This window comes from Ambystoma mexicanum, chromosome 12, assembly GCF_040938575.1.
Source record: "Ambystoma mexicanum isolate Mex_15411 chromosome 12, UKY_AmexF1_1, whole genome shotgun sequence".
Taxonomy (NCBI): domain Eukaryota; kingdom Metazoa; phylum Chordata; class Amphibia; order Caudata; family Ambystomatidae; genus Ambystoma; species Ambystoma mexicanum.
This window is the reverse complement of record NC_090936.1, coordinates 752,398,567-752,423,311: the sequence shown is the minus strand read 5'-3', so window position 1 is coordinate 752,423,311 and position 24,745 is coordinate 752,398,567.

The window sequence follows — 24,745 nt, the reverse complement described above, 5'->3', positions numbered from 1 at the left end:
ATGGGATTCTTTTGCTTTCTACAATACTTTTCAGTGTAGTGATGGCATAAGCAGCAGTTGATGTACCATTGGGTAATTTCAAACAAGAACCGTCACAAAACAGTTCTCCATCCGGCTCTTTCTGTAGGGTATCAGTAAGATCAATTCTTCCTTTTGTCTCTTGTTCAGTAACCATTAAACAATCATGGGGGAATTTTTTTACCCCTTTTTCATTTGGAGGGGGCATTAACTCATCCAGATTTTATGCGCAACACCTTATAATTTGGATATGTGGTATTAATCTGGCTGATGTAAGGTGTTGTGTTTGCGTTCTATTTAAATAAACGTCCATTGAATGGGGTACCATGACGGTTAAGGCGTGACCTAAAACCATCCCCTTGGTTTGTTTTACTGATGCAGCGGCTGCAGCAACAGCTCACAAGCAGTGCAGCAAAGCGCATGCAACAGGATCCAATGTGGAAGAGAAGCAACCGCATGGTCTATTTCTCCCTCCTTGTTCCTGAGTCAAAACAGCCAATCCATTATTTTCATGCACAAATAACTTAAAACTCTTTTCATAGGTTGGCATGCCCAAAACTGGAGCCGAACAAAATGCAGCTTTGAGCAGGTCAAATGCTTCTTGACATTCCATGTTCCATGGCAAAGGTAAGGTAACATCTTTCCTTGTCAATGCCACTATTGGTTTCACGATCACAGAACAATTGGCGATCCACTGCCTACAATATGAAGCCATGCCAATTAAAGCCCTGACTTCTTTCTGCGTATTTGGAATAGGCATATCAGAGATGCTTTCTATTCTTTCTGGTGTCAATCTTCTTCCTTCCTTCGAAAGGAGGTAGCCCAAGTAGGCCACTTCCTTTCGACAATACTGGAATTTGTTTAGCAAAGCTTTGTGTCCATGTGCTGCTAAATGTGTCCATAGTGCAACTGTACTCTCTTTACCGATTTCTTCTGTGTCTGCTGCTATCGATAAATCATCTATATACTGTAGTAAAACACAGCCTGCTGGTAGTTTTAGCATATCAAGTTGTTCTTTTAAAGCTCCACTGTAAATACTCAGACTCTCAGCGTAGCCCTGCGGAATTTGTGTGAATGTAAATGAACGTCCTCCTAGAGTAAAAGCAAATAAGTATTTGCTATCTGGATGCACTGGGATACTAAAAAACGCATTCTTCAAATCTACAACACTAAAATATGATGCAGAAGCTGGAATCATAGTCAAAATCATAGTCAGATCCTGGACTAATGGAAATTGCGCATCAACAACTTTATTCACTCCACGCAAATCAATCTTAAAACGGTATGGTATGTCATTACCTCCTTTCTTGTAAACCGGAAGAATCGGACTATTGCAAGTACTACCAGAAGTTTCTTCAATTACATTCCTTTTAATCAAATCTAATACAATGCATTTTAATGCTTTCTCTCCTTAGGCCGAAATTTTGCATTGCGGAATACGCAACAGTGTAATACCTTCTTTCAAAACAATTTTTACTGGCTCTATTTTTAAACAACCAACATCATTATCGTTCACTGCCCATATACAAGCCGGTACTTTACTCAATTCCGTCGGTAATGGCTTAGATAAAAATAGTGGGTTACAGGAGTCTTTTGTGGCGATATTGTCAAATACACTCCATCAGGAGAACAACAAATGACCGCATTCAATTTCTTCAACAAATTTAATCCCAACAAATTTTGGCCACAATTCTTCATCAAAAGAAATGGCCAAGATTCAGTGAATGGACCGAGTGTTATAGGTACTGGTTGTGACACCGGACTAATTACTGGTGTACCTAAAATATGAGTCTGAACGTAATAAGCTCAGCAAGGACTCTGTGTCTTAGAGTGTTTTTTTCACTTTCCCGTGCCTCTAGAACGCCGCTATTGTACGCGCCACACTTGGGCCGAATACCACCATCACTGCGGTGACGCCCATTCAGAATAATAAACTGCTGGTTTCACCAACTAAACAACTCATGGAAGGTATGAGTACACAAATGCACACATTCTCTAATATGAAATGGGATATTTTTTAGACATATGATGACGCAAGGTTTTTGCGTTTTTTGCATTGTTGTGTTTCCTACACAGTCAGCGATGGCTACTGACCGGCATAGCTGCCCTTCTAGGCATGTGTGAAGCACTTACGAACATCGTTTGACTCATGCAGAGCACTTCTTTGAAGATTTCTCGAAAGGTACTACGATAACTAGAGCGTATTAATTAATTTTGATTTACATAAATGGGATAATTGCGTGATCCTCATTTGCTGTATTACGCAACAACACAAGATGTGAAGCCACATCTATTTGTGAAAGTAAAATACACCAAATAGCCAAATGACAAACATGCTATTTAAATAACTTGAAGAGATATATACATGATTAACTATGAATATGTCCAGGTTGCACACTGAATATTGTATGAAAGGGCTGTTTCTATTAGGATTTATGTGGCATCTTCACTATTGCCATCTGCAATATAGCTAGTTTTTAACATATATGTTTGTTTGTCCATAGAGATACATCACTAGACATCTCACACCTACTGTGACGAATATGACTCTTGGGTTAAAGCTGTCGTTTATGTGTCCTGATGAAAGCCTTATCTGGTCCAATATTCATTCAATGGACAACAGTCAACTTTGAACGTCTGAAGACTGTACTCTCTTAAGGCTGGAAACAGAGCCATCCTGTCGACACGTTCCCCACACGGGTTTATGTTCAAACATTGTCCCGGCTGGGGTCTTTGCAGAAGTACTACAATACTATGTCTATGATGTGAAGTCACTTTTTTCACTACTAACATCACCTTAAAAATAGAACAGGTTTGATGTACAATTTGACTCAAGTAAATAGATTCACGTAATCGTTTCACATGAGTTTTTTCCAACAGGACTGTGATTTCTCTCTGTTTTGTCTTGTGCTTTTTAAATAATTGGACCCATTATGTTCCTTTTTTTAATATCTACTAGAAAAATAAAATTGAATATTTCCTTTTGAAATACTAGCCTATGTGCATATCTTGTGATATTTGCTTTGACACAAGACTGTGATTCACGTTTGCCTCATTTCAACCTAAATAACCAGCCCAGAAGTGTGACACCAGTAGGTAGCTTGTTTTGGGAATTCTTCTTCTGTCGTACCTGAGCACCCTACTGAGACATTGTTATGCCCTGACAGTGGTATATTTGGAACCCGCTGATGGTCAATCAAAAATATTTGTGCACCTGTGTCCACTAAAAAAATGTGCTCCCTATTCCCAACATTCATTTCTATGTAGGGCCCTTTCTGGTCTAGATACTGGTTCCAACCCCTGTCTCGGGCTGTCCTAGTAGATCAGTACATCGTCAGATGTAAAATCGCCAGAGTAATATGCATTGGACTGATTGTCAAAAATATTCCCCTTCACTTGTACTGTTTCGCTGTTGGTTCTGATTCTGGTTCTGATTCTGGTTCTGATTACCCTGGTTATTCTGAAATTGTGGCGCTCTTTGGTTTCTATACTGTCCTTGCATTCCCAGGAGATCTCTATTCTCTCTTCTCTGTAAAGTCCCATTTTGATTCTGTATATGCGGGCACTGTGCTCGCCAATGGCCTTCTTGTCTACAATATGCACATTAATTAATCCTTATTGGACCACCTTGCATGTTGGATACTAATGCAAATTGTACTCTGCATGGTGCGTTCCCACCACCTCTATTATTGTTTGCTACTTGCTGCAACAATACTCTTGTTTTCAGGTTCCCTTTTTCCCTCAGTTCCTTGTCCTTTTCTGAATTTACTCTGATTTCATAATACTGGGCCATATGTAATATTTCACTTTGTGTTTTTGCTTGCCAAGCACTTTCAGATGTTATTATTAAACTTCGGTAGCAATCCTCACACATATTTATCAACAAACAATCTTTTCCCGGGTTCAGTACTTAAGTCTTGACCACTAAAATCTACAAATACTTTTTCAAATCAATTAAAATAATCTGTTGCTCCTTCCTCTTTGCCCTGTAAACAAGCAGTCAATTTATCCAAAACTATTCTCTTTTCGGGTAACAAAGTTTTCAATTTCTCTATTATTCACAATGGTAAAGCCAACATAACTTGCTGTGGCTTCTCTCCAGCCTTTCTCTCACTATCAATTCTAGTCAAATTCTCCCATGTATCACCTAATATCGGTGCGTCACTTATATTTCTAACCTTTTTCCATATGTCTACAGGAAGAATCGTGGGGAAACAATAAATCAATGTCACTCAATGTAAAAACAGATGAATTCAAAACAGATTCAATTCCTATATAAAATCCTAACGGGTTCTTCCTAATATCAGGGATTGTCTGCTTTATAGTATTTACCTCTTGCCTCGGAAAAGGGACATGTACAAACTGTGCACTATAATGGGCTTCTATCGTTCGCACTGGAGTTCCTCTAGAGGCAGCAACTTCTACCTTCGGGACAAACGTGGGAGGCACTTCCCTCATGGGTAATTACAAACTAGGCGATTCTACATTTGTTAATCTATTAGGCAACAAAGCTAAATCAAGAGAAAAAGCAGTCGTTCCAGTTTCAGGGGAAAATTCTCTTTTGTAAATTGTTTTTTTTTCATTATTCTTCATACATCCATCTTGTAAGTACTCTACCATAACCTGTGATACCTTTCTCTGCATTTCTGGTGTATACTGACTAAACTTATCATGCACTTCCATTGGAGAAATTGCGGCATCTGTAATCCATCTTAGCGCATCTCACGTACAAATACTTATCTCTTCACTAATAGGTTTCAACAGCGGCAATAACCGTTGCTGCACATACAACATATGCGGTTTATCTTTTTTCAATAATTCTTTATGCAATTGATCAAGTTCTCGCTTAAACACAAATATTCGGCCTACATGTTCTCGAACTTTCGTCACATTGTCTCGCAAAGCTGAAAGAACAACCAAATCATGCAACTCTTGGAGTACCACTCTATCGGTCAAATCACTCCACATTTTCACAAGATAATTCCCCATGCATTCTAATAATACCTGCTGTTCACCAAGGCCTCTATGGTCAGATATGGAACTTTGCACCGCTGCTTCATCGCCACCATCAATATACGTTTCTGCCCAATCACTCAGTTCTTCTTTCCTTACTTTACTAATGGTACTACGAGTCAGTCTAATGCTTCCTTTCCCAGGCCCCATCTCTGTAGAACTGCCTACTAAAGCGGCTAACTCATGCTCTGAAGGCGGTGGAGGAAATTATGTCACAGGCACAGGGGGAGAGAAATTGCTTCCTGCTGGTGCAAATGGAATAACAGGAATGGGAGGTACATAAGGAGGAGGTGCAACTGGGTTAGTACTTTGATGTTTATTTCTTCGCTCATCTGATGCATGCAAATTTTGCTGAGGATATATTTTCTGTACATCTAATTGGAAAGCCCTGTCCATTTTCCTAATGGCTTCTGTCAGTTGATAATGATAATACTCTAGTTTTTTCTCTACATTCATTTTATGTCTGCGCGCATGTTTCTCTCTACTTCTCAAGCAGAGATTAGCTTCCTTCCTCCAGTTTCTCACAACGTTGAACGCTGCTGGTCGGGCCTTTTTGCATAGCAATACTGATTCTAAGTGTTCTATACATGCTATTTCAAAGCTCACATTATTAGGCCACTGAAGGTCTGATACACGTCTGGTCTGCCTATGCAAAATCGCATTCAACACTATTGCCCCAATACCGTATTTTATGTACATTACATGTGCCGGCAACCATTCGGGTGATGCCACCTGGCCAGTTTCCAAAGATTGCCTGCCGCAGTGAAAAAACCTCACTAAACAGGAAGACTATTTCCCAGGCATGGTTAATTCTTACCCTTTTCTTACCCTGGGTGTTTGATCTTGCAAGAGCAACTCTCAACCAATATCAGGACGTTTAAGAATCGGGCACGACTCACCTGATCAACCAATTCGTCTCTCAGGACGTAATTCATCCGTATACAGATGCAGCCAAGAATCGCTGTGACTGCGTGTCTGGCTCAATCTGCCTCGTTCCAGGACCCTCGCCTCAATGCTCTCTGGGTGCTGCTCATCGATCAGGGATCGGCTGTGTACAGATCTGCGGAGGAGTCTCTCATCACTTCTACAGGGGTGCCCATCCCGGCCGACAGCTACGTCCTCGACTCGTTTTTGCCTTCTTCAAACTTCAACGAATACGATGGAGCATAAGTGGGAGAGTCCTTATTCGGGCACCATATTTGCTAGGCCATAAAGATTGCATATGGAAACTAAGGCACAATAACCATACCCTATAGTGACAGATCAGACACAAGGTTCGATTCCAAACAAGTCTGGTTTATTTCACAGTATTCTCAGTCGGCCGACTGGGTCTCAACGCCTCACGACATGTGTTCCCAGACCTTGTGAGATGTGAGAGAGCGCACAACGCTCAAGCAGCAATATATATACATTACTTATAATCTTTATGAAGGCAATTCGATCCGCCCACAAACATGTCATTCAGGCTAGGGTTCGGTGATTGACAATCATGACAATTATAACGCGTTGTGACAACTCTCAAATGTATCCATAGTCTAACCGATGAGAGAGCTTGTGGATCCTCAAATTCAACTAGTTGAAAGTCAATGGAATTTATATCCTCCAACTCAGGTATTTTGGAGAAAATTGTCAGAATAGACTTCCGATTCAGATCATACTGGACACATGGAGATGGACTACACAATAAAACTAATGAGTGCAAAGCCGGTCGTTTTGCATTCACTATTGTTGACTTTTTTTAGCTGGGATCCAATTGATTGAGTGACAGTGGTAACTGAGGCTTCCTGGGCTTTAAGTCAGTTGATTTTGCAATAGCGGTTTCTATTGGACAATAGATTTCTGGTGCTAATGTCGATATTATACTCGAGCTCCGGGGTTCCGAAGTTGAGTTTATTATATTTTGAGCAGTGGACAACAGCTTATGCACTACATCAGGCTGTTGCTCCATTATAGCTGAGGAGTATGAAGAAGCTTGGGGTATGGCACAACCCAGAGAATCATGTGAGTCTCTGGGAGCTACATATGAAGATGCTTATGTTTTTTTTTTCCAGTGGTTGTAAATGAATTTCTTGTTGTTGTGGCCTGTGCCCAGACTCACAGTGAGTGAGATATTTCTGAGTTGGTTGGGCTGACATGTAGGCATCGACAGCATGCTCAATCTCCTTTCTGTGCATTTCTAGCGTCTGTTGTGAGGAGCCCACTGGAATAGTGAGATGATCATCTTGATGTTTGCATGTCAAGTGAAATGGAGTCTTAATAGACACAGTTCTAGTATCATCCATTCTGGTTACAGCCTCAACTGGACCATCAGTCGATCCCTGTGTAGAAGGATTTGGAGCAAAATTGTTTTTGACACTGTTTTTATATGCCTGTGCCTGCCACTGATATTTCTTAGAAATCGCCTTTGAAACTGATGTTCCAGTTTTTTTTAAGAGGCAGAGTTTTCTTATTCAATCGATCAAAACATGCTGTTTCGTCAGCACTTGAGGATATTACATTCTTTGTGTTCATAACTTGCTCCGTCTTTTGGATTTGATTATTGATTTTCTCTGTCTTTTTAATGATATTACTTCTGTCCCATTCTCTCTCAAAGTTGTATATTTTTCTTCTCCCAATTTTATTTCTATTTCATGGTGAGAGGTGCTGGCCTGTGGAGAAACATGTGGCTTTTTTAGAAAGATAGAGGCAATTTTTGGACCTGTTGATGTGGCTCCTGTAATATTTTCCAGAACTGGGTTTAGATTTGGTTGTTTGTTAAGCTTTGAATTTAGAAATATTGGGGCTATTTTGAGGCCATCCTTCAGGGTTCCTGATGCTTTGGTCAAGGGCAGCTCAATCATTTGTTTTTCAGTTTGTGAGCCTCTCGACTTGGTCGCATATTCGAGATCTTTTTGCTTAATGCCTCTTCCCCCTCATCTATAGCTTTTTTAACAGCTTTTCCTTGTTTGTCTTTATTCATGTCACTCGCTATATGACCACAGAGATTGTTAATTAGATTTAGTTCATGTCCACAAAAGCTGGCTCTATGCGGGTGATTCGCTTCAGGAACGATTGAGAAGTGGTATTCTTATGTTTAGATTTCATTTGATTTTTTACAGTTTTCTTTCTCCCCTTTTTTCAGGGTAACTTTATCTTTTAGTCTTTGCTGCCTCCTGGCTTCTTTCTTTCTTTCTTTCTTTCTTTCTTTCTTTCTTTCTTTCTTTCTTCTTTCTTTCTTTCTTTCTTTCTTTCTTTCTTTCTTTCTTTCTTTCTTTCTTTCTTTCCAGTTGGAAGGGCAATTTGCGAACAGATCTCTTTTACTTGTTCTCCTTGATTTTGATCTTGACCAGAGGGGCATGTTGGTGGAGGCTTGTCTCCTAGATCTCCATCTTGAAAATCTTCACCCACATTGGCCATTCTTCTGAACTCTTCCAATACGGATTCAAATAGTGGAGTGTCGTCCATCTGTGAGGTGTGATCCTCGATTTGAGGAAGTTCTGCTTTTCTTTGATTTAGAAGGTATAGCTGTGCCAATAGCTCTTGGTTCATTTTTTCTGTCTAGTTCCTCAAGAGCGCCTTTTGTTGCCAATGATCTTTGAATTGCTGAAAGATCTAAACCTTGTTTCGTTGTTTCCATCTTCAGATCCTGCAGTGTCTGCTTGAGATCTGTGTTGACAACATGACAACAGCTAACCACCACCCTATCCAGTGTGGTACATCTCTTATCAATTCAAGTAAGGATCCAATTTGAGACTGGACTTCTCCCTTTAATATTTCAAAAACAGAGACCAGGGAATTTAGAACATAGTTGAGTGCACTCAAGGTGTTGTCATTAGGGTGCACTCCATCTTGAGAGGGTTCTACTTGCTGGTCTCGGGTGTCTGCAGACGTTTGTATTTCATTTTCCTCATCAGCAGTTTTCAAGAGGTCTTGCATTAGTTCAGGTCGAGAGAGATCCAGTTTTCCCAACATGTGATAACTTGAATCCAAGTCTATTTGACTTGCAGGTTGTTTTTAACCAAAATGTTCCTCTATTTTTTTTTGTATTGTATAGTGGTGAATTCAAGCCCTTTTTTCCAATTGTCCACCATAGTAGATTCAACTTCTGATGGTCCAATGAACAGGTGTAGAATGGGTGATTTCCACATGAACTTGGGCTAGCTCCTGTTGGTCTTCAGCGGGTTGTAGAAAATTGCTCCTATTGATTGTGTTTGTACTGTCAGGACCACCAGCATGGGTCCCATTAGCTGTTTCAGTGTCATCCTGTTCCGGGGCTTTTGGGTCATCCGATAAAGGATTGCTACGAAGCTTCATTTTGACTGATGATATATGTTGTTGGAATGTATGGATCTCTCCTTGGAGAAAAAGAAAAGCAGTAGGGGTGGTAGCGCCAGCCAATCAGCCCCTCAAGAAGTTAACAGACGTGTTGGTGAGTGAATAAGTAGAGATAAAAATCTAAATTACAACACGCCAGGTATTTGAGGATAAAAAGAGTCAAACATGTGGTAGAAGCAAAGGAAACCTAGTTCCAACAGTCTACCGCTGCATGTATAATCACCATACAAGGCTCAAAGCTCATAGAACACCTAATTCGCAAAATTACCTTCTACTCGTGCGGTTAAAAGGCCAGTCGCCGTACGATTTTTTAGTGTGTCTCCAAGTTAACTTGATGTATAATTATAAGAAGACACCATACAATAAAACCAACAGGTAATGTGTCTTGAGACAAAGGATTGAAAACAAGTGTGTACGTAAGTGTCAAATCATTAGTTGCCTTGCTTGTTACAATCAAAGGGTACACACAGCGGGTACACGCAGAAGTGATCGAAATCGCTCGGGCGGCTCAAAGGCCCACAGTCGCTGCACAGGTTTATAAAGTAAACAGTTCAGAGTATTTATGACTGCAGCTTTACAGTTTAGATTGGTGTAGATTAGTGCGTGCGCACGTTAATCCAGTGCCATTGAATGCCTTGTTTGTTGCGAGCAAGTTGAATTGGGGTGTAACCAAATGTTGCCAATATAAAAAAAGTTTTTTTTTTTAATATAACTGCAGAGTTACCTGGTGGATATGGATCTCTGTGAAGCGGGAGGACGTAGAAGGGATCCGGCCCGACTCCCGCCACACGACAGCACGGACTGCAGAGACTGCCACTTTATCCCCACTGCGCTCCGCGGACTTCCTGGGCTTAGGTATGCTCCTCCTCCAACAATGGTAAGGGCAAAAAGAATCCAGGCAAAAGTTCACCACAAAATGAATAGGAACTGCACAGATTGCCACTCAATCCCCACTCCGCTCTGCGGACTTCCTGGGCTTAAGTATGCTCCTCCTCCAACAATGGTAAGCGCAAACAGACTCCAGGCAAAAGTTCACCACAAAAAGAATAGGGACTGCACAGACTGCCACTCAATCCCCACTCCGCAGAGGACAGCAACCAGCAAAGCTTCAGGTGTAGACTCTATGATAGTCCCAGCTGTGCACAAACCAAACATTAACAACACACCTCTCAGATGACCTTCTACTTTGCAGATCTGAGTAGCTATAGTTATGAAGTTCTTCACGAGCCAGGCAATCAGACAGTTTCAAATAGGATACAGCTGTTTTTAGTCCAGAACAACTTCTGAAAACACCACAGTCGGTGACTGTAAAATGAAGAAAGTAAACAACTTTGTTTACATGTCTCGTTACTGTTATTATGCTATCGGCATGTTATTTGCAAAATGCACATTTAATTTCAAAAGAAAGTTAAAAAAAACAAGTGCCAGTTTAAAGCAGAAAATAGCTTAGCAAGCACACATGATCTTGCAAGGTGCTGCTAGGTCAACCAACTTCTCAAAGATGACTGGCCACTCATTGGGCCTCATCATGAGTCTGGTGGTAACTCTTAAAGGCGGCGGTAGTGCTATTACCGCCGCATGTAAGGGTCCGCCAGATCATGGCTTTGGCGGATTTCCCCCCAGCTCTAAGCTGGGGGGAAATCCGCTGCAAATTTGCTGATTTTCGGTGCAATTACTGCTGGCAGAAAATCTGCCGGCGGTAATAGCGTGAATTTTCCCGAATGGGCCAAATGGGGAATGGGCAATAACCGTTCCGGCAAACCCGTGATCCGGCGCTAATAGCGCCTGGGGGTTTGGCGTTAGGGCTATTAGCGCTGGCGCTAAAAGCGCCGCTGTTACCGCCCAACTCGTGATGAGGCCCATTGTGTGTTGTCACAGAAACACAATCAAATCTCATTGACAACGAACTTTGCTCAATATCATTTCAGGAATGGCTATTTTCAACACTCATAATCCTCCTACTTCAAACTAATGCACTTTGAAAATCATTCATTACTAAAAAGAAACCCCATAAATAAATTATTCTCTGGATTTGGCCAAACGATTACTAATACTCCCTGGACCTCAGTATCTGGAGTACGCATGCCACACAATCATACTGTGTGGACGTCCATAAATACACTTATCACTTCCTAAACCAAAGGTCCTTTTTATGTGCATAAATAAACACTTGTGAAATCATAACATTGTGAAAATGTTAGCTGTGGAGCTCCGGAAGGTATGTGTGTGATTGAAGTTTGGACTCTGATTCAGACACGCACAGGGCAATTGCTAAAGGGTGAAAGTTGACTATGAGCACAGATGTGGGGGAGTTAGAAGGGTTACATTGATCATTTCAAGATATTGTGATGAATGTTGATGAGCATCCGGTTACAGTCATTTCTAGCACAGAAGTGTGTAAGGTAGTTTAGTAATGCAATAAGCGTGGATTAAAATATTTGTTTTTACTGACATGTCTCTACATTGATTATATCCGTTTTTTTTCCAGGTTCACTGTTAACATTTTGGAGTGAGTTTGTTTATTTGAGATACACAATTCTCTAACCATTGATATGATGCAAGACAGTCTAGAAATTGTTGTAAATAACAGCTATGGCATGTAACAGATGTATGTGTGCACTGTGTATCATAGAGGACAACATGGCAGGGAAGAAAAAGATCACTGCATTAATATGTTGATACTGTACAAGGATACAACCAGTCAATCCAATCTGGGTCAGAGAGGTTCCAGTGGTCATCTGTTTGTGAGATGCTTTTGGGAGTCTCTGGGCCTCATTACAAGGTCTGCAGTAACTCGCTGGTGCTACGGGTTGGTTGCCGCCAAGCTCGAACTCGTTGGGTTGCCGCCAAACTTGTACCACTGTTTTCTGCCGCCTGACATCCCAGTGCCACCGGGACATTACAAGTCCCTGCGTCCCGGTATATCAGGCAACGGAATGTGTCTTTATTGGACTCCATGGGAATGGGGACACGGAAGCACCGGCACCGTTGCTAATGGTGCTGGTGCTTCCATGACAATTCCGGCTACCGGGGCCATTGCGCCCGGCAGGTCAGACCTTGGAAGGCAGAGTTGGAGTGTGAAGGTCCAGACCGCCACACTCGGAATGAGGCCCTCTGTCTGGGTAGTAGTGTCTGTGAAAGTGGCGCCCTGCAGATGTTATGTGTGAGCTTCTGAGACTGGAGTCAATGCATGACTCTGGATGCTGAGTGATGATGTATGGATACATGAGGGAATGTTGCAGGAATGACAGTGTAACCATGGGCTGAGAGAGGACGGATGTTAGGATTGGCTTTGAGTGGATGGAATGTTAGAGTGGAATGTGGAATGGAAATGTTAGAGAAAGTGGAATTCAGGGTGAGAAGAGAGGCAGGTGAGAGATTAAAGAAGGATGTGGGAGGTCATCATTTTATGAACCTGAAATAAAAAAATATGCTGAAAACACTTACAGTGGTCTCCTGCCGTATGTCAGGGAAGGCGACATAGCAACTCATGACGAACTTCCTGAGTGAAGGCGACTAGGATTACCTGCATGTGCATATGAGGCTGGTGAACTCTAGACCCTGACATTCTTTGCCAAGGCTTCCAGATGTGTTATTGGTGCCTGGTGCTTCATTTAATTGGTCATACGTGATCTAGACAACCTAGATTATTTATCAATTCCCCTGATGAAGACGTTTCTGAATTATTTTTTCAACATCATAACTGGCCAGTGCTTTCTTTTGGAGTAGCAGGAAGTCAACGTTGGTGAGATTGAGCCATTCCTGTCTTCTCCTGTCTACATTTCAAATTATAAATGTTTTCCAAAAATATCTGTTCTTTGGCTTTGTTGTTGTTTTATTTACAATTTTCCTTGATGTTATAATGTTTTTTGTACACAGTTCTATTGAATGTGCAGCTTATCTGTGTACATGGATGGATTTAATGTGTTGCATGGGTTGAATGAGTTGGATTCTTGAAATAATAGTTGTAATCTGCTATTGTTTGTATCCTTTATGAAATGTTTAAACATTTTAAATAAATATGATTGATTTTCACTTATGAGTTAATAATTCAAATGTACTGACAATTTCTTGTTCCAGATCTCAATTTTTCAGATATCACAATTATTGTTCCCAGAGTCTGTTAAACACAGTTGTTAGGGGAAACATGGGTCTGTTTTGCTGTGAGCATTGCAAAGTTAGACAAACATTATGAAGTGAACGAAAATACGATTTTAGCTTGTTAGTACTTTGCTATTCAAGAACAAAAGAGTGGGGAATCTATTATGAGAAAACAGAAGGTGTCTCACCCACTAGTCCCCAAAAATCTGCCATCCAGGTGGCCAGCACAAGGCCATCGCTTTTGGATCCAGTTCCTGTGGTGGACCAGTTCAAGAGGATAACCTAGGTGAGGGGTCTTCAGGGAGTGGGAGAGGGACACCCAGATGGTGAGACGCGGTATCCCCTTCTTTATAACACCTTTTCCCCATTCTACAACACAAACACTTTCTCACAGACAGCCCTCTATGAGAGACAATGGAGTAACATCCGTGCCGTATACCTGACGTGTCCTAATCCTAATACAATGGTCAGGCAATTACAGACTATCACACACACCTGACTTCCATTAAACCTCACCACGTGGGTAAAAGGGGGAGCACGAGAGCACACTCTGAGTGAGGAAAAGCAGATGAGGAAACAGTTGTATATTAATTGACCTTTTCACAATTGACCTCAGGAGAATTGACCTCAGTGAATTGACCTAATTTAGAAGGTCAATTAGGACATATATGCGGGGGGAAAACCCTGCAACCCCCCACCCGATCCAAAACCCTCCCGCAATCCCCCACACAATCCCCTTATATTATTTTTAATCCAAAACCAACCCAATAAATATATAAAATACCTAAAATAATATAAAGGTCAATTGTGCAGAAGATCAATTAGGACCACTAAAATTAGGTAAATTGTGCAAAAGGTCAATTGCAAAAGGTACATTTGGGTAATACCGAGGAAACAGCAGTTCCAAGATTGCCATTTAACAAGAGGAGGAAGACGGCCAAACAGAAGGGGATTGCAAGGAGGGAAGTTCCCTTAACCTTTTCGATAATGCACCGTTGCTTTCATGAGCCGTCGAGATTTGAAAGCTTAAAACCAGGAAAACCAGCTTGAAGAATCATCCATTGTGTGTCTGAGATACCCGGGGCCCTCCTGCTTCAAGAATCAAGTTGGGGAGAATGATCTGCCGTGGTACTGTCCTTGGCTTCAAGAACAAAGCAACGTCAGTAAAATCAACATAGCCGGTGAGTTGGGGAGACCGATACAAGAACAGTCTGTGTTGAGACCAAGGTTGCAAGAGGCGACATTGTATGGTAAGCACTGGAATGAACATTGTTTGAAATATGCGCAATAAAAGACACAAGTAAAGTTGAACTGCTGATGAGTGATTGAACTTTTAAACGAAGATACAATACCTTTGACAGAGTAGTATGACACCACGTGTGTCCTCAATCGAATGTCTCTGTAAGGTATTCCGCTGAAAAGTGAAAGCAGAGAATTGTGAGTCGAAGTGGTCCTGCGACGGGTCAAGCAAAGAGCAGAGAGCATTGTGCTGCTAATTCTAAGCATTTGAAAGGAGGTAACCTGTGTATTACTGATGGTTAAGTGATGTCTGAAGGGTTTATCTGAAGGAGATTAGGGGTATGTGCGCACTCCAGTAGAGTTTGTGTCTCACAGGCTCTTGGTTGTTAGCTTGTTTATGTCATGATTTCAGAAGGTGTGTGTGCTCTCTCTCGATGCTATAAGTTAATTGGCTCTATGACTCTCCTGACAAAGTCCTCCATCGCCCCTGGACTATTCTAGTGCAATATCTAACATTCTTTCATTTCACACCCATTCATCACCATGGGGATACTTTACAATTTAATTTTGTTTCCCCACCCTTTAAATTCGTCATTACCTTGTTTAAAAAACATCAGTTATTTCTCTTTGCGCATAGATGTTTGGTCGTAGGGCCTATCAATATTGTGTGGAAGTGATTGCTAATACACATGTATTTGCCAACAAAGCTCAACCAGTTCCTGACATTTCTCTCATTTTAGCATTTTTGTTTGACTTCTTCTAAGGGCTGGACATTGTTGTAAACTGCTGAATGTGGTTATAAAATGCCCTTGACCTGAGTTTACGCCTTGGCTTTTGTTTTTGTAATAGCTGAAGTACGAAGCAGCGAGGTGGGGTAAAGTGGAAAAACCTATAGCCTGTTACATCCACTTGGCTAAACCATCGAGATGCAAAAAACTTTTAAATTGGAAACAAATGATGTTAATTGAAGTGGGTGTTCGAGGAAGCAATACTAATATTGCAGCCCTAAATTAATTTTGAAGAATGCTAACTGCATGGACTTTCCAAGCTGCCTTTCACTACTTTTGGCTCACTAACTATATGAAGGAATTATTTAGAGTTTCTGGCAAGTGTACATTTTCTCGTGCAGTTCTAATGGATTGCAACCATCAATCTGGACTCTGCAGAAGACTATTGCTGGATACCTTTGGTGCTCTTAGCCAAAAAACAAGCATGGGCCGATGAAATACAAGAGAAGAACCTGGCATCTGCCACAGTCATTAAGCACCATCAAAGAATCTCAGTAAAACATCAAGTGTCTGTGGTATGAAGATCAATACAAGTCAAGTTTCACACCTGATGAAGAAGGACGTGAAGCAAGCAACATCACACTGCATAGAAGAAGAAATTCCAAGACGCAAAAGGCCATCCACCATATTTGATTATTCCCTTGAGAATACAGCAGAGAGCTGTCTGAGAACAAATGCAGCAGAGGACAGCAACCAGCACAGCTTCAGGTGTAAACTCTATGATAGTCCCAGCTGTGCACGAACCACACATCTACAACACACCTCTCAGATGACCTTCTTCTTTGCAGATCTGAGTACCCATAGGATGGAAGTTCTTCAGGAGCCCAGCAATCAGACCGCTTCAAATAGGTTACAGCTGTTTCTTCTTCCAGAACAACTTCTGAAAGTACCACAGCCAGTGACTGTAAACTGAAGACGGTAAACAACTGAGTTTATTTGCCTCGTTACTGCTATTATGCTATTGGCATGTTATTTGCAGAATACACATTTCATTTCGAGAGAAAGTAAAAAAAAAAAAAACAAGTGACAGTTTAAAGCAGAAAATAGCTTAGCAAGCACACATGATCTTGCAAGGTGCTGCTAGGTCAACCAACTTCTCAAAAATGACTAGCCCCTCATTGTGTGATGTCACAGAAACAAAATCAAAACTCATTGACAACGGACTTTGCTCAATCTCACTTCAGGAATGGCTATTTTCAACACTCATAATCCTCCTGCCTCAAACTAATGCACTTTGAAAATCATTCATTACTAAAAAGTAATCCTATAAATAAATTATTCTCGGTATTTGCCCAAATAATTACTAATACTCCCTGAACCTCAGTACCTAGAGTACGCATGCCACACAATCATACTGTGTGGACGTTCGATAAATACACTTATCACTTCAAAGGTCCTCTTTATGTGCATGAATAAACACTTGTGAAATCATAACATTGTGAAAATGTTAGCTGTGGAGCTCTGGAAGGTATGTGTGTGATTGAAGTTTGGACTCTGATTCAGACACGCACAGGGCAATTGCTAAAGGGTGAAAGTTGACTATGAGCACATATGTGGGGAAGTTTGAAGGGTTACATTGATCATTTCAAGATATTGTGATAAATGTTGGGAGCTTCCCGTTACAGTAATATTAAGCATATAAGTGTGTAAGGTAGTTCATTAATGCAATAGGCGTGGATTAAAATATTTGTTTTTACTTATTTGTCTCTACATTGATCATATCCGTTTTTTCCAGGTTCACTGTTAACATTTTAGAGTGAGTTTGTTTATTTGAGGTACACAATTCTCTAACCATTGATATGTGGCAGGACAGTCTAGAAATGTTGGTAAATAACAGCGATGGTAAGTAACAGATGTATGTGTGCACTGAGTTTCATACAGCACTACATGTCAGGGAAGCAACAGATCACCGCATAAGCATGTTAATACTGTACAAGGATACAACCAGTCAATCCGGTCTGTGTCAGAGAGGTTCCACTGATCATCTGTCTGTGAGATGCTTTTGGGAGTCTCTTGGCCTCATTACAAGTTCAGCAATAACCCGCCGGTAGCTTCCATTACAACTCCGCCTACCAGGGCCGTTGCGCCCGGCCGGTCAGACCTGCCGGGCAGAAGGGCGCATGAAGGCAGAGTTGGAGTGAGGCCCTCTGTCTGGGTAGTAGTGCCTGTGAACGTGGTGCCTTGCAGATGTTATGTGTGGGCTTCTTAAACTAGAAACACTGCATGACTGTGGATGCTGAGTGGTGATGCATGGATACATGAAGAATGTTGCAGGAATGACAGTGGAACCATGGGCTGAGAGAGGATGGATGTTAGAGTGGAATGTGGAATGGAAATGGTTAGAGAGAGTGGAATTCAGGGTGCAAAGAGAGACAGTTGAGAGATTAAAGAAGGATGTGGGAGGCCGTCATTTTATGAACCTGAAATAAAAGAAGATTTGCTGAAAACACTTACAGTGGTCTCCTGCCATATGTCAGGGAAGGCGACCTATCAACTCATGACGAACTTCCTGAGTGACGGCGACTAGGATTACCTGCATGTGCATATGAGGCTGATGAATTGGTTGCAATGCCCAGGAGGGAAATGGTGTTAAGCGTTGTGTAGTCCTGTCCAGCACCTTCGCACAGGAAGTTGAGTGCTGCAGGGTTTAAAAGGCTGACTGGAGGGTTAACGGTTATGCAGAGTGGTGTTGCGTAGCAATGCGGACACAGTGCATCAGTGTGGCGTAAAGGTGGACATGGCAGGACGGTATGTGCCATGAGAAGTTTCAATGAGGAGCGTTGCAGCATAGCAACGAGAGCGGAGTCTCAAAACTGGTACTAAAGACGCTGCTACCTGGCAACAGTGGACACACCCCTGAGTGCTGGAGTGAACACAGTGAAAAGTGGAGCAAGCAACATTTCAATGCTTCGGTAACACCACAGTTGAAAGCATTGGAGTAACTTCAAAATACGGGAACAATTGAAGAATCCCACAGAATGCAAAGGAAGTAATTGCACAAGTCTGGTGCCAGAGTCTGTGGGCATCAGATTGCAGGCACATACCATTTAGTATGTTATTGTGATTGTGATTGAGCTGCAGCATGGCAAATATACCTGGTTCTCTACGATATCTCCTGGGGAACCATCAAGTGGTCTGATTGGAAGGAGGGCTTTATGAAGTATGCTTTGGCCGTTGTTGGGCCAAATTATTCGAATGACAGAAAGAAGCTCTATTATTACACTGTTTGGGCGCAGCTGGGCAAGACATACTCAAGAGACTACTGGACCCAGTTTGTATGTCCAGAAGTGAAAGGATTAGCTCCGGTGCTTAGCGGATCCAAATGCAATAAGAGCATAGTTCTCTGCTTTAATTTCACAACATCATTGCGGAAGTGTCCCACCATGCTGCAGCCACGGCAGCGCCTTGAGTGGCTACCTGCCCAGTATAGCAGGTGGCTTGTTTCCATCAACTCCAGTGGAACCTCAAGTGGTGGGGACCCCCCAATGGCATAACTTTGATGTGGATCAATTTCCATCCATTCTCTAGCTGTGTGAACTGGAGACCCTGACATTCTTTGCCAAGGCTTCCAAATGTGTTATTGGTGCCTGGTGCTTCATTTAATTGCTCATACGTGATCTAGACGACCTAGACTATTTATCAATTCCCCTGATGAAGACGTTTCTGATTTATTTTTTCAACATCGAAAACAGTCAGTGTTTTCTTTTGGAGTAGCAATAAGTCAACGTTGGTGAGATCGAGCCATTCCCGTCTTCTCCTGTCTACAATTCAAATATAAATGATTTTTTAAAAAAATCTGTTCTTTGGCTTTGTTGTTGTTTTATTTACAATTTCCCTTGATGTTATAATGTTTTTTGTACACAGTTCTCTTGAATGTACAGCTTACCTGTGTACATACATAGATTTAATGTGTTGTATGGGTTGAATGAGTTGAATTCTTGAATGAATAGTTGTAATCTGCTATTGTTGTATCTTTTATGACATTTTTAAACATTTTAAATAAATATGATTGATTTTCACTTATGAGTTGATAATTCAAATGTACTGACAATTTATTGTTGCAGATCAACATTTTTCAGATATCATAATTATTGTTCCCAGAGTCTTTTTAACCCAGTTGGTAAAGGAGACGTGGGTTTGTTTGATGCGAGCATTGCAAAGTTTGACAAACATTACGAAGTGAATGAAAATAAGATTTTAGCTTGTTATGACTTTGTTATTTGAGAACAAAGGAGTGGGGAATCTATTGTGAGAAACCAGAAGGTGTCTCACCCACTAGTCCCCGGGGATCTGACATCCAGGTGGCCAGGACATGGCCATCGCTTTTGGATCCAGTTCCTGCGGATGGACCAGTGCGGGAGGATTACCTGCGTGAGGGTTCTTCAGGGAGTGGGAGTAGGACACCCAGACGGTGAGACGCAGCATCCCCTTCTTTACAACACCTTTTCCCAAATCCTACCAAGTAGGATATTTAGGAACTTATGGGATGTATTGACCCATTAGGCCCAGCCCTGTGACATCACTGTGTGCTGCTTTCACCAAAAACAACAGAATGGCCGCCCAAAAGCCCTATGTGCGCTACAAATCTCTAAACAGTGTGCAGAGAAACCGGAAAAATGGGTTTCCAAAACTATTTTGCCTGTGTCAGTGGTAAAACAGGAGACCATATTGCCAAAACCTGTCATTGGGCTGTTCATAGGGTGAAAGGGAATTACCTGAAAAGGCAGTGCTGCATTGCCAGGAAAACCCAGAAATGCTCTAAAATCAGTTTTTTCATTGGCTGCTAAAATTGCAAAATAATGGTTCCCAAACATCAGAAAAGATCCAAAATCCTAGTTGGGTGTTAACCATCACCTTATTTAAGGAATCCCCATCAGCACAATGTCAGGAGAAGCACATCTCATCACAAGAAAATCCACATTCAAAAAGGTGCTTGCCGGGAAAAATATGTCAGATATGGGCACAGTACCGCTAGCCGCCTGTGTCCAAGCTGTTATTACTTATACTGTTAGTTTAAACTTGTACATTAAGATCAAACTGTGGAAAAGAAGAGACTTTCCATCAAAAGCAATATAGGTTGCTACTATTCAATTTCTATGTTTTAAAAAGACTGGAATTAGAGATCTGTGTGTCTACTTTTGAAAATATAAGGTTTTGTTTTAGTAAAAGACAATTTTAAACAAAGTGTTTTAAAGTGAACTGATGCCAGCCACAGAGGACTTCAAAGCACATTCCACAGTTTGCTCCAACAAGGGTGCCTTCCTTGTGCTCTCTGCCCAGGAAGGAGGAGGGGATTTTGTTCTGCTTCTCTGGGAAGAGACAATAGGCTTCCTGGACTGAAAGGGGGTGCAAATTCGGGTGTAAACAGAAACAACTGCCAGCAGGAAGAGAGGCCTGGGTTGCCTTTGGCCCAGCCAAACCATGGGGGCAGGACCAGACAGATATGTGTATCTTAAATAAAAAAAAATATCTTTTTGAAAAAGACTCACAGAGAAATGTAAAACATTTGTACAAAACTGTGAATTATAGGTTGTTGACATGAAAAGTCTGCCCACAGTTTGAAACTACTCTGAACCCTGTGCTATGTTCAGAGACAGGACTACCGAAATTTTAATTTTGTTGAAATTGTGATGATACTAGAAGTATGAAACTTCACTGGATTATGCCCAGGTGCCATGCGCATATATGTAGAAAAATGTGGACAGATCTGACACTGGCTACTCAACCAAAAGTGCAAAAAACTGTCAAATTTGAACCGAAGCTCTCACTGAGATGGAACTCGGACGGATACTTGCTCTACTAAATCTGTGATCTAAATATGTTATTGCTAGCAAGTTGGTTGTATTGTAAATATGATTTATGTGAAAAATAGATATACTGTACAGAAACAAAGGGGAGGTACTCCCTGTATTGTAAAACACAGCAGCATCATGACATCATTGTTCCTTCTCAAATCAGGAGAGGGGAAAGACTTTAACCAATGGGATTCCTAGAGGGTGTGCCTAGTATAATTCAGCCTACCCAACCCTTAGGGAAATACATAAATAGGGACAGTTTAGGACCTAGAGGGATACACAGATTCACCCATCAACTGATTTACTGGCAAAACGCTCTGCAGGAGAAACCCATATCCAAGACTCCAGAAATCTGAAAGCAGAAGGCCCAATTCCAAAGCTGAACCCTTCTCAGCTTGGCCTATAAAATCTTGAAACCTGATTTTACCTCCAGACTTCCAAGGGGCACCACAAAAGTACAGCCTGGCAATGCTGTTTCTGCCTTCTTGCCAAGAACTCTTGCTAGAATCCAGAGATCCAAATGAGTAGAGCAGAGCTGTAACCTGATATCTGTGACCCAGAACCAACCCATCAGATCCAGTCCAGAGTGCTGTGCACTGTCCAGAGTGCCGTGCTGAGTGCAGAACCGAGCACCTGAATCCTGTCCAGTGGGCTAGGAGAATTTCAGTCCAGAAATCTTTTTGACCAGATCCTTGACGGGCCTATTCCAAAGAGTAGTTGTGAGTATCTATAGCATAGAATTTTCCATAGCCAGTATCTTTTCCTTAAGTAATCCTATCCAACCCATTCCATCATATCCAGAACTGCATTGTAGAAAATCTCTTTTGTTTTCCTGAATCTTTCCCTCATCCATATAGTCCTTTGATAATTGTAGTGTTAATATCATCTTTGCGCTAATATAGTTGCTGAAGAAAGACAAACGTCTCGGCAGGCAGAAACCACCCGGAGGCGTCACTGGGTCAGTGGCTGTGAAAGCAAATTCTGTTTGTAATTCAAAAGCGCATCTTTCATTAGTAAATTTTGACTCTTTCTGAGAAAAACCGACCTCTAATAAACCCTTAATAACTTCTGAACCGTGCATGCTAGAAACGCATTCCAACTCCTTGTAGTTTTTCTGTAATCGTGTTTCTCGCGCGCTGAAAAGTTTGTCTCAAATTTTCCATTTGGCTCAATTTCATCACGTGTAAAACAGCTATTCTTTGCATTTGACCTCAGAATTCAGTTGTCAATCTGCTAGTTATTCAGTCATCATTGCTAGTATTTACTGAAATTATACAAAGCGGCTCCGACTAGTTTTGAACTCAATTCCGAGAATTAAATCAATTTTTCAGTGTTTTTCCCAGTCATTCAAAACCACATTAAAAGCATTTGACCTGTTTGAAATCATTCCTGTTTCTCTCTAAGCTTGCTGGGGGGAATTGGGATTGAAACTGTATTTGTTGAGTGTGTATTTCCTGAAACCTGTGTTCTCTCCTTCCATCTCTATATTGCATATTGGGAGGAATTGAGTAGTGTGCAGGGGGAAAGAGTGACATTGCATTTGACTGAACCCACACAAAGTTTTATTCTGTGCTGCATGATTTTTCTTAATCATACTCCTTCTGATTAAAGAGATTGTTGATTGTAACATCACCCATTGGTGATTATTGTATAAATATTAAATAGTGTGATATATATATTGCTCAAATCCACAAAATTAATATTTTAACTTTGCAAAACAACCTGCTTCTTGGTTCAGTGAGACCGGGGGAATTCAAAGAGAGGTGCTTGATATAAGGGTACATCATTCAGAAATAAAAGAACTTATAGACACAAATATATAATTAAGGGTTCCAGCTTTGCATCACACGCTAGGCATTGACTTAGGTGGAGTGCCGGGCTGAAATAACTTACAAACTCCATCCCTCCATTCCCCTTTACAACACAAACACTTTCTCACGGACAGCCCGCTATGAGAGACAATGGACTAACACCCGAGCCGTATACCTGACATATCCTATTACAATGGTCAAGCAATTATAGACTATCACACACATCTGACTTCCATTAAACTTCCCCACAAGGATAAAAGATGGAACATGAGATCACACTCTGAGTGAGGCAAAGCACATGAGGAAACAGCAGTTCCAAGATGGCAGTTTAACAAGAGGAGAAAGATGGTGAAACAGAAGGGGATTGTATGGAGGCAAGTTCCCTTGAACTTTTCGATAAGGCACCATTGCTTTCATAAGCCCTTGAGATTGAAAAGCATAATACTAGGAAAACCGGCTGAAGAATCTTCCATTGTGAGTCGGGGATACCCGGGGCCCTCCTGCGTCAAGAATCAAGGTGGAAGGAATTATCCACCGTGGTACTGTCCTTGGCTCTAAGAACAAAGCAGCATCAGTTAAATCAACACAGCTGGTGAGTTGGGGAGACCGCTACAAGACCAGTCTGTGTTGAGACCAAGGTTGCAAGCGGCAACATTGTATGGTAAGCACTGGAACAAACATTGTTTGAAGTACGTGTGATAAAAAGAGGCAAGTAAAGTTGAACTGCTGATGATATGATATGATATGATATGGCATTTGTCACGCGCCTATACACAAGTGTTTCAAGGCACGACGAGGCAGGGGGGGAACAAGGGGAGACAGACAACGATCCTACTAGGCCAGGTGTCACACAGATCTCGCAAGGGTAGGGGGACTGGGAAAAGTGCAAGGGGAAGGGGAGAGGGGAAAGTGCAGTACATGGTTAGTAGAATATAAGATAAATAATAGGGCCAGCTGGTGGCAAGTGCAAGGAAAGTGCAGTACATGGTTAGTAGAATACGGGGGGCGTGGCTAGACAGCCATGGAGTAGGCTGTAATCCCTGGAAGCTCCGTGATCCGGCATACAGATCCGTCGAAGTGTGTGCAGCAAAACAGCTGATTTGAGCTCCAAAACTACACTAAGGGTCTCATTACAACTCAGGCGTTAAGGGTTAACGCCACCGTTAACCCTTAACGCCTGATTCTGATTTTAACGCCTGCTTTTAGCAGGCGTTAAAATCCATGGCGCTAACCTGCCATGGTGCTAATTACGGCGCCGTAATTTACGGCGGCGTAATTAGCGCCTTACCCACTACCATTATGCCCTACGGGGCAAAAATGGGAATGGGGAAGGGAAAATGGGAAATGGGGATTTACCGCCCCACTCACCTTGGAATGGGGCGGTAAATCCGCCATCCACCATGGTGTAAACGGAGTTTACACCATGGTGGTAAAGTTGGTGCACTTAGCACCAAGGTTGTAATGAGGCCCTAAGAGTGTATGAATATACTGGGCAGAGAATGAGCAAGCCGGTGGAACGCCTGAAGCAAGTGAACAACAGTTAGGCTACTTTGTATCCTGGACTTGGCCGCAAAATCGACATCAAGATGGCGGCTGTCCGCAACAATGAACATCTGAGGGGCGCGCCCCGGAGAAGAAGTAGCGGTGTGCCAGGGGCTGGCAACAG